Source organism: Zalophus californianus, chromosome 9, assembly GCF_009762305.2.
Source record: "Zalophus californianus isolate mZalCal1 chromosome 9, mZalCal1.pri.v2, whole genome shotgun sequence".
NCBI classification, from domain to species: Eukaryota; Metazoa; Chordata; class Mammalia; order Carnivora; family Otariidae; genus Zalophus; species Zalophus californianus.
In genome coordinates, this window is record NC_045603.1 from 44,990,921 (window position 1) to 45,004,944 (window position 14,024).

The following is a 14,024-nucleotide window of genomic DNA, read 5'->3' on the forward strand; positions in this document are numbered from 1 at the left end:
ACTCCAGCTTGTAGCAAAAGCAGCATACAGAGAAAGACAAAAACTGTGTGGTATCTTTTATATGTGGACTCTTTAAAAAAAAAAAAAAGGCAACTCAATAACAGAGGGTAAAATGGTGGTTGCCAAGTGTTGGGCATGGGGGAAATGAAAAGATATTGGTCAAAGTGTACAAACTTTCAGTCTTAAGATGAATGAGCTCTGAGAATCTAATGTGCAGCGTGGTAACTATAGTCAGTAACACTGTATTATATACTTGTAATTTACTAAGAGAGTAGACCTTAAGGTTTCTCAGCACCAAAAAAAGGTAACTATGTACAGTGATGGATGTGTTTATTTACTTGATTTTGGTAAACTTCACAATGTGTGTGTGTGTGTATATATATATATATATATATATATATACACATAGTCATCATGTAGTACACTTTAAATACATACAATTTTATTTATGATTTTAATCATAACTCAATACAGCTCAAAAAAAAAAAAAAGGCAGCAGAGCCTGTCCCTATCCAAGATAGATGTGAGCTGGGGCAAAGATCCGTATGAACCAAAGATATGAGAATCACCCCCAAATATTCTCACTGTAGGCTTCATCCCCCACCCACCCCATCCTGGCCAGCACCTTTGCCCAATTTGGCAACAGAGAAAACTCCAGAAAGTGCTGAGATGGAATTCCCAGCCAACACAATGACATGAAGGCTTGGATCAGATTAAATTTGATTTAAGGAAGTAAAAGAACTTTCTTACACCTAAATGTTAGGGTAGAATAAAATATATTGCTGCTGCCCCACTTTTTAATGAGTCACTTTAATTGTGTAGAGTTCAGTCACATCTCACATTAAATGCAAAGTAGAATCGTTTTTATTCTCAGCTTCCTCCACTCCCAGCTCATGAGCTACAATGTGTCAGACACTTTTCTCAGCACTTCATTGCAACTCTGTGAGTGAGATACTATTATTGCCCCCCTATTGCATATGAGGAAACTGAGGCAGAGAGAGATTAGATAACTTACTAAGACCGTCGCTCGTGAGTAAGAGAAGCAGGACTCAAAACCTGGCAATTTGACTTCAGAGGCCACCGTCTCTACCAGCAGCTGCTACCCGGACTCTACAGGCTGGGTGGGGCCTCCTGCCTGCAGACAAGAATCCCAATCCCGTGGCACCAAAAGTTCCCTGTGCCCTCAATGTCCTGCTGTAGCCATATGATAACAGATGTGAGAATTGAACATTAAAACAAAATAAGCCTCAGTGAATCGCTGTTGATGAACTGAACGTCTTCCTGGACAATCTCCAAAACCAGAAACTTGAAATCTTTTTCTACCATAGAGTTTATTCTAGTGCTTTTAAGTTTTAAAAATAGTGTCCTGAGGTCCTTTTTTTTTTTTTAGTTTTCCACAGAAATAGAGAAAACCTGATCAGCACCTGTCTCATTAAAGGCCACGCGCCTTCCCACAAAGGAAATGACATTACCCCCCCACCACGCCAGGGCTTGTGGGCGTGGCTCCAGCAAGGAGGAAACCCACCAGCAGGGGCGGGGCCAGTGACTGTCTACAAGGTGGAAAATGGGGGGGGGGGGGAATGCAAATGCACCACCTTTACTCTGAAGTGCCCTGTTCCCTCCACTCTAGACACGAGGGGAAGACCACAGCTGGCCTGACCCTGGGGGAAGGGGGGGGTGGGGCGGGAATAAAAAAGGAGCAAAGATCCAATTAACATCTTCAGCATATTCTCAGTCTAACCTCTTTTTTCCATTTCAACACAATTTCAGCAATTATGTCTATCCCTTAAATGTCTCCTCTTGTTCATAACTTTGATGATTCTCACATGGGCGGTAGACTGTTTACTCTAATTGTGTTCTTATTAACATTCCCATTTTAAATGGCTAAAAATAAGACTTTGACCTTCCAAAGTGAAAGCCTGTTTACTGCCCTTCCTCAGGGAGAAATTAACTTTGGAAATATCTGCAGAGTATGTCCAGGGTGATATGTCCATTCATTTTTTTTTTTTTTTTTATTCTTTAAGGTAGAGTCTCCTGTTTCCTTTCTGGAAGAGATATGGGGGCAAAGGGTCACTGGGCCCCAAAGAAAAAATCACAAGACACTAGTGACAAATGGAAAAGGTTTTCACAGGAGAATGCTACAGTGACTACTCTTTCCCGCACACGCACTGATCTATGGCTTTTGGTTTTAGGAAAGAGATCAAATAATGAATATAAAGTATTTTTCTTAATAGGTGCCAGCCATTAAAAATGATATCATTTAAGTTCAAATTTTTCACGTAAAGAAAACTATCATTTGGTCATTTCTGGGGGAAAAACATAAACTTATGCATTTCTACCAGAAAACAAAACAAAACAAAAACCTCCTCTGGAATGTCATCCTGAAGAAGCAGGGTAGTGAGGATTTTTTTCTATACAAAATTGAAGGCTAAAAACTATGAATTAAAAAAAAAACATTTAAATATGAATTAAGACAATCAAAAGACTTATTTGCAAAGACTTGGAAAACCTAACCCAACGTATTCCCTGTGCCTCTATAAATGTGTGTGATAAGTGTGAGTGTCAGGGCCAAATAATAATTCTATACATTTTATTGATCATTGTCGTCAGCCTGACATATGGAAGGGAACATAATAGTTGCAGGAAATTGCAGCAATATATTTAGTCCCCTTAAACCTCTACTTCAATCACCTTTCATAAAGTAAAAGAAACGAAAGGAACTTTTTAAGATATACAAAGGGAACTAAACTTATTGATATATGCTAGGAGACCCAAACCAATTCCTTTCATCCAGACACACATAATTCTTACTGCAGACCAGGTTCTTTCTTTTTTGGATGAGCAGTCACTCCCTCCCATTAGAGCTTGGGAAGAATGACTATCTCTGATCATGTATCACTATCATTAAAACTAAGGAAATATGCCCACCTACCCTTTGCAAATGAAAGGGAAGAAAAGTAAAAAATAATCATCATCAGTTCTTCCAAGCACTGACTTTTTATATCTTTTACAGGGATCCATGAATCTTCCAAAATTAATGACAATGGATAAGCTTCCTCAAAGATTTTGCAGGATGCTGCTGGCACTTTTCTGCAAGGTAAAGTGATTTACTTTGCCCTCAGAGGAGGGAAAAAAGGGAGGGCTTAGAAAAATAAACTAGCTTGAACATAAAATTATAAAGCTGAAGAAATAACATATGAAAGAAACATCCCACCTATTCTCAATTTTAATCATCTCAAACCTAAAGGAGAATTAAACTTATTTATTTCCCCAACTGAGGCCATTTTTGCTGAAATTGCAGAAGCAGTCATTTTGCAAAAGAAAGGGAACAAATAATATTTTGTGCTGTCCAGAGTAAATATCATAGATCAAAGAAGAAGGAAAGATGAAAATAAAGCTCAGTTGAAAAGAAGTAATTTCAATAAATATATACTCTACTATGTACTTTAATAATAATTGCTTAATCAACATCCAAATTATAAAATTTTTCTGACAAAATAATTCCTAAATCCAAAGATCGACTTCAGGAGATTATAAGTGATCAACAATATTTTGAAAGTTAAGCATCCCTAAGATATTTACTGGTAATTATTCACAATTAAGCAAAGGAATGTTCTTTCTGCCCATGATGAATTAAACACTTATGAAACAGTAAAATTCATTCAATTACTTTTTTATTCAAAAAATATTTACTGAAGGTCTACTATGTACCAAGCATTCTTCTAGACACTGGAGGTACAGCAATGAACAAGAGGGGGAAAAAAAAATCTCAGCTAGAGAAATGGAAGAATAGAGCTTTTATTCCAGTAAAGGAAGACAAAATGTGAATAAAATATATGTATGTTTGATGGTGATAAGTACTATGGAGAAACAATACAGGAAAGGATGATGGGAAGTGCTGAGGGTAGCAGGATTTGAGGAGGAGTGGGGAGGGAGAATTGAACAATAATGCTAGCTTTTGTGCAAATACCTAAAGGAAATAAGGGAGCAAGACATTGATATCCAGAGCAAAAGCATTTCAGGCAGAAGAAATAGCAAGTGCAAAAGCCCTGAGGCAGGGGTATGGTTGTCATTTTCAAGGAACATTGAGGAATATGTTATTTCTGAAGCAATGCGAGGCAAAAGAGAGTAAAGATGATCTCATAGAGGTAAAGGAATGAAATTAAAATTGTGTACATTCTTTTAGGCCATTGTAAGAATTTTGGCTTTTTCTCTAACTTAGGGAAGCTTTTGGAGAGATTTGAAAAGAATGACATGATCTGAGTTCCATTTCAACAGGATCACTCTGGTTGTGATACTCAGGAAGACCGTCACGAGAAAGGGACAGTAGCATGGAAACCAGATAGAAGGTTATTATAATTATTCAAATAAGACATGATGGGGCGCCTGGGTGGCTCAGTTGGTTAAGCGACTGCCTTCGGCTCAGGTCATGATCCTGGAGTCCCGGGATCGAGTCCCACATCGGGCTCCCTGCTCAGCAGGGAGTCTGCTTCTCCCTCTGACCCTCTTCCCTCTCGTGCTCTCTATCCCTCATTCTCTCTCTCTCAAATAAATAAAAAAATAAAAAATAAAAAATAAAAAATTTTAATTAAAAAAAAAAAAAAAAACAAATAAGACATGATGATGGCTAGGACCTGAGTGGTAGCAGTGAAGGAACTGGGAAGTGATCAGATTTGGGATGTATTTTGAAGGTAGAGTCAACAGGACTTATTGATCATATGTTGGGAGCTAGTATGAGAAAGAAGAATCAAGAAGAATCAAGTATGACACTGAGGATTTTGGTTGAGTTTGGTCAGCTGCATCATTGACTCTAATTCCTCATGTCTCCCAGTATCAGCGTCCTTCTCATTACCTTAATATGGGCAGCATCTGTTTTCCCACACCTTGACCGTGGGCTCAACCACACACTTAACTTTGGCCAATGACATGCATGTAGAAGTGACTGCCTGCTGGTCCTGAGCCTAGGCCTCAAGAAGCCTTACACATTGTCTCTTGCCCTCTTATACCTCTGCCATCAGCATGAAAGAATATTCCCTGCCTTGCCTGCTTGTTCCAGAAAAATAAGAAACAAGTGGAGTAGAGCTGCTCAGGTGACCCACAGACCTGCAGTAGGAAGCAGAGCTGCCTTAGCCTCTGAAGCTTGGAGCCAAGGTGCCTAGGCAAGGCCAATCTAGATTAGCCAACTCCAAATCAGCCTTTAGATATAGGAGTGTTAAGAAATGATTATTGTTTTAAGCCTGTGAGAATAGGATGGTTTGTTATGAAGCAATAGCTAACTGATATGCTAAACAACTTAATAGATAGAGTTGTATTTACAGAAACAAGGAAGCCTACAAGAGAGGCAAGTTTGGGGAAGAAAATCAAAATCGTAGTCTTGGACATTCTAAGTTTGAGTTTCCCTTTAGGCCTTAAAGTGGGGATTGAATAGAAACTGTACATATCAGGGAAGAAGTCTAGGCTAAAATATAAATTTAAGAGTCATAGGCACTTAGACATTATTTAAAGCCATAAGATTAGTAAGATCTCCAAGGAAACGAGTATAGTTAAAGAATAGGTGAAATCCGAGCCTTGGAACACTTCAGCGTAAAGAGGTTGAGGAAATGAGGAAGAACAAGCAAAGGAAACTGAGTAGGAGCAGCCAGAGGTGCAGAAGGCCCCCAAAGAGGAGAGTGCCTGGAAGCCTAGTGAATAAAGTCACGTACAGAGTAAGAGAGCCATTGGACCAATTGTACTGACAGGTGAAATGAGAGGAAGACTGAAACATTACCGTTAGGATCCTGCAGCGTGAAGGTCTGATGATTTGACTAAGTTTTGGCAGAGTGGTGGGGCAGAAATTTGGTTGGCATGAGGTCTAAAGAATGGGAGAAGAGGGACACGGTCAGTATGTACAGATTGCTCTTTAACAACAGGGAAACAGAAACGGGGCAACAGCAAGAGGGAGAAATGAGATCTTAAAAAGAGTATATTGGGTTGTTGTTGTTTAATGGTGGAGAGAATAGCATTGTTTTTTTCATATGCTGATAAGAATGATCTGGAAGAAGATGACAACTTAATGAAGGAGAGAGGCGGATTGTTGATAAACAGGAGAGAAGACAGCGTAGATGGAACGAGGGCTAGAAGACAAGTAGTTTTGGACGGGAGCTTATGGAAAGCCTCTTGACTGCTTGTATTTTCTCAGTGGAATAGGAAGCAAGGTCAGCTAAGAGAGGGGACGGAGCGGCGATATGAGAGTTCAAAGAGAGAGGAGAAAGTATGACATAATCTAAGAGAATGGGAAAGTACATGGATCACATAAAGTCAGGCTACATAAGCCCCACTTGGGGTGAATGATCACAAATTTAAAGTGAGACCAACCAGGGGTGCCTGGGTGGCTCAGCCAATTAGGCATCTACTTTCAGCTCGGGTCATGATTCCAGGGTCCTAGGATGGAGCCCCGAGTCAGGCTCCCTGCTCTGCTCGTCCCTCTCCTTCTGCCTCTCCTCCAGCTTGTGCTCTCTCTGTCTCTGTCTCTGTCTCTCTCTCAAATAAATAAATAAAATATTTAAAAAAATAAAGTGAGACCAACCACGGTTGTGTGTTTGTCTACAATCACATTCTGTTGCCTGGTTATAGGCACAGGAAGACAGTACGGTTTACCCAGGTTGGGATTTTCCCCAACAAAACTCAGAAAACAAGAGTGCACGGGACAGCTGAGGATGTATGCACTATCACTATAATGACAGACCCTGGAATTTAAGCTGGAGAAGAGGGGAAATGTGTACAAAAGGCAGGTGAGGGAGAGTGATAAGAGGATACCAGGACTTTGGCGGTTGAGGTCACTGAAGGGAGCTGCAGAGTTGGGCTTGTGGTGACAGGAAGTAGTTGTTCGAAAGAGAACCCATGGAGAGGTTGCAGTTACTGGCAACAACAAAGTTGGCATATGCCTGAAAATGAAGAGCTGCTGGAGGACAGGATGCATGAGGCAGAGGAGGGCAAGGAAACACAAAGCCAGTGTATTAAAAGAATCATCTGGGCTCTGATGTTAAATTGCCAAGAATTCTATCAAGAGGAGTGTTAGAGAGCCAGTAGAATAAAAGACAAAATCTTCCAGAAATTCAAATTAAAAGGTTTGGGGTTTCTGCAAAAAATTTATTTCACACCTTAACTGAGCTCATAGTAAGCAGCATTCAAATTCCCCTATAAAACGTTTAACAGGGATCCTAGAAGTATAGGAGAACTCTGTTAACCTACCTCCACTTAACCAACTTGCCAGGTTACCTGATACTCCCCAGCTCCCTGGTGGAGCCCAGAGCAGCAGAAAGCCATGGGGCGGAGGCCACTCCCCAGCCAGCTCACTCAGTGCTGTTCCCATCAGTGGCGTGGCGCTGGATGCTCGCCAAGAGGCAGCTATGTTTGCTCGCAGTTCCATTTATGCCACTTAAACTTGTTTTTGTAGTTGCATAATTGCATAATTTAATGAAATATCATGTAAGTCCATGATGTTTGAATGCAAAAAGAGAGCCATGGCTTCTTTGAAAACCAAGCTGAATGCTTTGGAAAGACTATAAAGGTGAGTCACTAAAAAAATATGCTGTCACATTAGATGTGAATGAGACAATCATAAAGTATTTTTAAAGAATCATAAAAATGAAGGTGTCAGCACCCAGGTTGCTGTGCCCATGTCTTAGGTTATTGCTCTACTTGAAGAAGCTGAAGCAGAATTCACAGACAATAAATTATGGGTGTGGTTGATGCAAGCAAGATGATGCAGAACTCCAATCGGGGGACACATACTCGAAATGAAGACAACGGATCTACAGGCGAAGGCTGGTGAAGGAATATAAATGTATACATTCTTAAGGTAAGTAAAATCTCTAAGGTGTCTTTTTAAAATAATTTCCTGCTTTAAACAACTTCTTCAATTAACCAATTTAACTACTGCCCTGATTGCATTAGATAAAGTAACATTCTGATGTTACTTTAAACTAGACCGAAATTTAGACGAGCAAACCAGAGAGATGAGAGGATTCATTCCTAAAGACAGTCCATTCTAAACACAGAAAGAACATTACCTGTTTGAACTGGGCAGTGACTTTGATCTTCGTTGTTATTTGGGTAAAGTCCTGTACCATTATCAGAATGGGAACAACATTACACGAGCATCAAGGCCACACACTTGTCTTTAAGGCAGGCTGCTCCTGAATTCCTAAATAAATGAGGATCTCTGCATTGAAGTTTCCCCTTGATTCCTTTCATATTAGAATAAGAGTTTTGGTGTGATGAATTATGTTGTAACTTTACAGTCATCATTCACCAGGGTAGGCGGCATGAATGTAGTTATGAAGAAAGTAAATAATTAAACTGACCTGCTCTTGTTCAGAAGGATCTATATCAGTGTGACACAGGAAATATAACTGTAATTATGCTACTGCACAATTTGACCCAGTATTTCCACCCAAGTCCAGAATGTCAGCTGAACCAGGCAATCCAGAGGACAGAAACAGAGGACCCTACAGGGCAAACATTGCCGGAGTAGTAAGGAAAAGATGAGAAGCGTTCAGCATGGGAAAAGAGGAAAGCCATCTCTTTTGAACACTGTGACGGACTCTATATTTTAAGAAACAGAAGGAAAATAAAACTTTGCTGCAAATGGTAAGAAATGTCCTGTTAAAAGGAAATAGCCTTCTAAGTGGAACAAGATCACCATGAGATACACAGAAAAGAATAAAAAAAAATAACTTGTGTGATACAAAAAAGAAAACTGGAACCAAAACTCTTTGCTCAGCCACATTTCACTAAGGTTTCTGCACATTCTTTAAAGAGGATGATTGAAATTCTTGTTTCATTATCATCATTAAAATTTACCATATATGCTTAGACTGAGGTTAACCAAATACTACACTCTATACAGCTTTCACCTCAGAACATGAATTCAGTCAAAATGAAATTTCAAAGTTAAAGAACCCTTCCAGGTCTTGTAGGAGCTGTGATTCAAGACTGAGTTATAACCCTATTAACTGCCGCAAGCAAAACTCTGGTACCCAATGCTGATAGCATCTCTTTCAGAACAATTCAGTGATATGTATCAGGTACTATAAATTCCTCATACCTATTCACCAAGAGATGCTACATCCGGGAATTTAGTCTATAGAAATGAAGAGTGAATAGGCATTTATGCACAAAGATTTAGAAACAATTCACATTAACAACTTTAGAGAAATGGTTAAGTCATACGGTGGTACATTTCTATGTTATTGGTTCTTAATGGGACCAGAGAAGTAGCAAAATGGGAAACGCATACGTATATAGGGTAGAATATTTGTTATTTTGAGAGTTGGGCCCTGAGTTCCTTATTAACATAGAAACTATTTCGTCATGGGAAAGGGGAGCAAGCTCGTATGCCTAAGAGAGAGAGGCAAGTGACAGAAGTGAGTGAAATGGCCCTTGTCTAAGAGATAACATGGAATAGTGGAAGTGGGGGTGAGGCTCACTGAAGAGCATTTACCCAGCTATAAAGATGACCAATCCGCAGCTCCATCTGATTGTATCGGAGTGTGCCCTTGTGTGGCTGGAAATGTTGCCATCTCTTCTGATTTTTTTCTGAAGGAGCTAACTACCTGGATTTCTTATGCTTTTTGTGTAATGGCCAATATTGTAAAGCATCACTTATAGCTCAAGGGCTGCCAAGGTGCCTGTGTGTGTGTGTGTGTGTGTGTGTGTGTGTGTGTGTGTGTGTGTGAAAGAGAGAGAGAGAGGGAGGGAAGAAGGCTATCTGAGGATAGCCTGGGTAGGCTGGGACTAGCCAAAGAGTAGGTAGCTAAACTGCCCTGCAAAAAAAGTTTAATTTGGGGTTGAGGGAAAAAAGAAAAAAAGGGAGAGAGGAGAGGAAATCAGAAACCAGCTAACATAGAAGTAGATGGGTTTAGGACTTAGAAGAACAGGGATTTTTTAAAATATCCAATTCTTGGGCATTGCACAAACCTTCAGCAAAGTATGCCATGTGCACAAATAGCCTGGATAATAGCATTAAGGGGAAAGGAGAGGACAGAAGCTCTTTGTTCTTCCACCTGGATTAATGTGGTCAAGGAAGAAGAGAACTATTTTATAAGTTGAGAGATAAGTGAGTTTCAAGGCTTTAATAAAACAGGAAATCAGAGAGAGAGGTGCCATAAAAATATAATCCTCCAAGAAGTGCCAGAAATCATAGCTAGGGCATTGGACATCCCATGAGACAGAAATTAATGAGCGTATTAAGGTAACCTTACCTGCTATTCCTAGATCTCAATGGTTTAAAACAATAGAAATTTGTTTCTACTACACATCACAGTTCATCTGATGATGGATAAGAGACTAGTAGCTCTGCTCCACACAGTTATTCAAAGTCTCAGGCTGACAGACAATGCGACACATGGATTCCAAGGTCACCCTGGGCATTCAGCTAGCTCTCAGTAGGACAGAGAGAGTAGAGAACCATGCAAATTATTTCTATGATCCACATTCTCCTATCTGTAATTCAATCATATGGCCATACCTAACTGTAAAGAAGGCTAAAAGTGTGATCTAGATGTATATCCAGGAGGAAAGAAAAACTATGTTCTCTGATCCAGTTAATTCAAGCTAACTTTGTTTAAATCTTAAAGAACTGGGTAACATGTAAATGGATGGATGGATGAATGGATGGATGGATGGATAGATGGATGGAGATAAGGATATATAGATTTGGAGGAGACACCCCAAATACTTGTGTTGTATTTATATGTCCATATTTGGGGAAGTATATATATTCATACAAAAATGGGCAGTTTGTATGCTTTGCCCCTTCTTAGTCTTCTCCCAGAACCTCTGTGATGTTGCCATGGTTCACATGATCCTGCCTCCCCAGATAAGGATTGCCTAAATAGGGAAAATACCTTACCCATCCTGGACCAGTCAGTGCCCCATTAAAGAGAGTTTGGAATTAAAGAAGAGGAGTTGCAGTTTGAGTTCTTGAATTAGGAAGTCCTAGAAGAGGCTGCTAGTTGTCCACAGCAATAGGGTTGTAGCTGGATACCTGATAGCACATTTGACATTTCCCAGCCTCTACTGGCAAATCGTGGTTAAGTGGTTTAGTTCAAATCAAAGGACTGAGAGTGGGAAGTTAAGTATGCAACTTCTAGATTATCTCCTACTTGAAAGATAAGCTCTTTCTCCTGAACTAATGCTGCCCTGATTCCCTTCTATGAATTGGAAACTTGGATACGCCCATGAACCAATTTCAACCAGGCAGACTCTGTCAATATTCCAGGGAATGGCAGAGCAAAAAGATGGAAGAAACCTAGAATCCAGAATGGCTGCACAGAGCAGACCCGCCCCATCACCCTGGAGAGAGACAGAGATACACTTCTTTTAAGCCACTGTATTTTGGAGCCTCTTTGGTGCAGCAGCTCAGCCGTTACTGAAACTAATAGAAAGGCCATGAACTAGAGTAGCCACATGCATGTCCAGACCTGAAAAAATCAGTTCCAAGAGCAAAAAAACACCAAAAGGAAGCAAAGATAAGAAAACATTCTGTCTTAGAGAAATGAAAAGAGTAAAATAGTATTGCTGCTTTTTCAATGACCAGAGCCCCTTCTTTCTTGATGTTCTTGAATTTCATGTATGTCCTTTCAATAAATGTCCATTCTTGCTTGAGCTAATTTGAGCTTCTGCTGCTTATAGCTATAAAACCTCTAAGACTGTAAGAGGGCATGAGTTTCAACAGCAGCTGTGTCTGTGAGGTAGGTGTACAGGTCATTTTTTTAAGTAGGCTCCACACCTAGCATGGAGCTTGAACTCATGACCCTGAGATCAAGACTTGGGCTGAGATCAAGATCAAGAGATCTGAGCCACCAGACACTCCAGTGTATGTGTCATTTATTTACGATTTCTTTAATTTCCCAAACATCTTATAATGAAAAGACATTGCTTTTTTTTATAGGAGAAATGTTATATTGAACATTTTTTCTACAAGAGGGGTTAAAAAGGAAAAATAACCCTTCTAATAGAATTTTCTCTTAGCCATACTTCTTGTCTGGGTGTGCCCGATAATATATTAATAGTAATGATACTCCTCACCATATATCTATCATGGGCGAGACACCGTTACTATGAATTTTTAATATGCAGTTTCATTTCATCTTTGCACCAAGTATATGAGAAAAATAATATCCCTATTTTAAGGATAAAGAAACGGATTAAATAACTTCCCCAAGGTAAGCAAAATTATACCCCCCTCCAAAATGTCCACATTACTAATCTCTGAAATCTGTGGATATTTTAGGTGACATAGCAAGAGAGAATTAAGGTTGCAGGTGGAATTAAAGTTGCTAATTAGCGGCCTCAAAATAGGGAGCTAATCCTGGATTATCCAGGTAGACCCAGTGTATTCACAAGAGTCGTTACAAGTGAGGAAGGAAAGCTGGAAGAGTCAAGAGAAACAGATGTGATCACAGAAGCATGGTCAGGGTGGTGCAATGTAAGGACTCCACCCACCACTGCTAGCTTGGAGGACAGAAGAAGGGGTCATGAGCCAAAAAAATGTATTCAAAACTCTAGAAGCTGGACAAGGCAAAAAAAAAAACAAAAAACAAAGAACAGATTCTCCCCTACAGTCTCCAGAAAGGAAGGCAGCCTTATCAGCACCTTGATTTTAGCCTAGTGAGGCCCATGCCAGACTTCCAACCTAGAAAACTGTTGTTCTAGCAGCTAAGGTTGTGATGGTATTAGATCAGCAATAGAAAAATAACACACTATTCATGTGAGATTGCTGCTTGTGGATGTAGGGAGCAAAGAAAGCAAAACTCAAAAAAAACTGAGATGCAAGAAAATGCATCTGCCCATGTTGCTCAAACTGGCCTCTGAGAAGGTTTCCTAAAAGTGGTTAGAGGAAGTTGCAATTAGTGATTGAGGTGTAGAAGGAAGGGCTGGTGTTTTATGGTGGGTGGACCCTGAGAAATAGTCGAGAATGTTAATACACTTTCTGGCAGATTAATCAGTTCTGAAAACCTTCAACAACCATATGACAGAGGAATAGATAGGTTTTATGGAGTCTGGGGAAAATGTGGCCTATAGATATTGTTATAGATATGTTAAATGAATTTTGAAAGTAGAAGTAGTTTGGAAGTTATATAATCCAATCTTCTTTTTCCAATTTATTTATTTATGTATATTTTAACAGCTTTATTGAGGGATACTTGATATACAAAAACCTGCATGTATTCAATGTGTATAATTTGATGAGTTTGGACATATGGTGAAACCATCACCACAGTCGAGGTACCAAACATATCCATCCCCTCGTGCCCCTTTGTTTCTATTTTGGTTTGGGTTTGGGTTTGGGGATTGGGTTTTTTGGGAGGTGGGGGGAGGTTCTGGTAAGAACCTGTAACATAAGATTTATATTCTCACTCAACTTTTAAGTGCATAATACAGTGTTGTTCAGCATAGGCAGAGTGTCATACAGCAAATCATTGACACTTATATATCTCGCAAACTGAAACTTTCCACCCATTGAACAATTCCCTATTTCTCCCTCCTCCCCAAACCTGGAAACCACCGGTCTACCCTCTGCTGCTATGGGTGTGACTATTTTAGATACTTCCTATAAGTGGAATCATACAGAATGTGTCCTTCTGTGGTTGGCTTATTTCACTTAATGTAATGTTTCCCAGGTTCATCCTTGCTGTTGTATATGGCAGGACTTTTTTCAATGCTGAATAATATTCCATTGTGTATATATACCACAGAGGTATATAATCCTCATTTTCCAAAGAAAGGAAAATACCACTCTTAGAATAAGGTAGGAATCTGAGTAGGAACATAGAGTCCATAAGCATGGAACTTGACTGGCTATGCTCATGATTACATCCAGGACACAGGCACTCCATTCATACCTCTATGGGCTGGAGGCTCCGTTCTTTGGAGTCCATAGCCCCTTAACCCTTAAAGTTCTTCTCCTTTGGCTTCTAGGACCACACATTCTTGATCCTCCTACTTTTCTTGATGCTCCTCCTCTGTTTCTGTTTTTA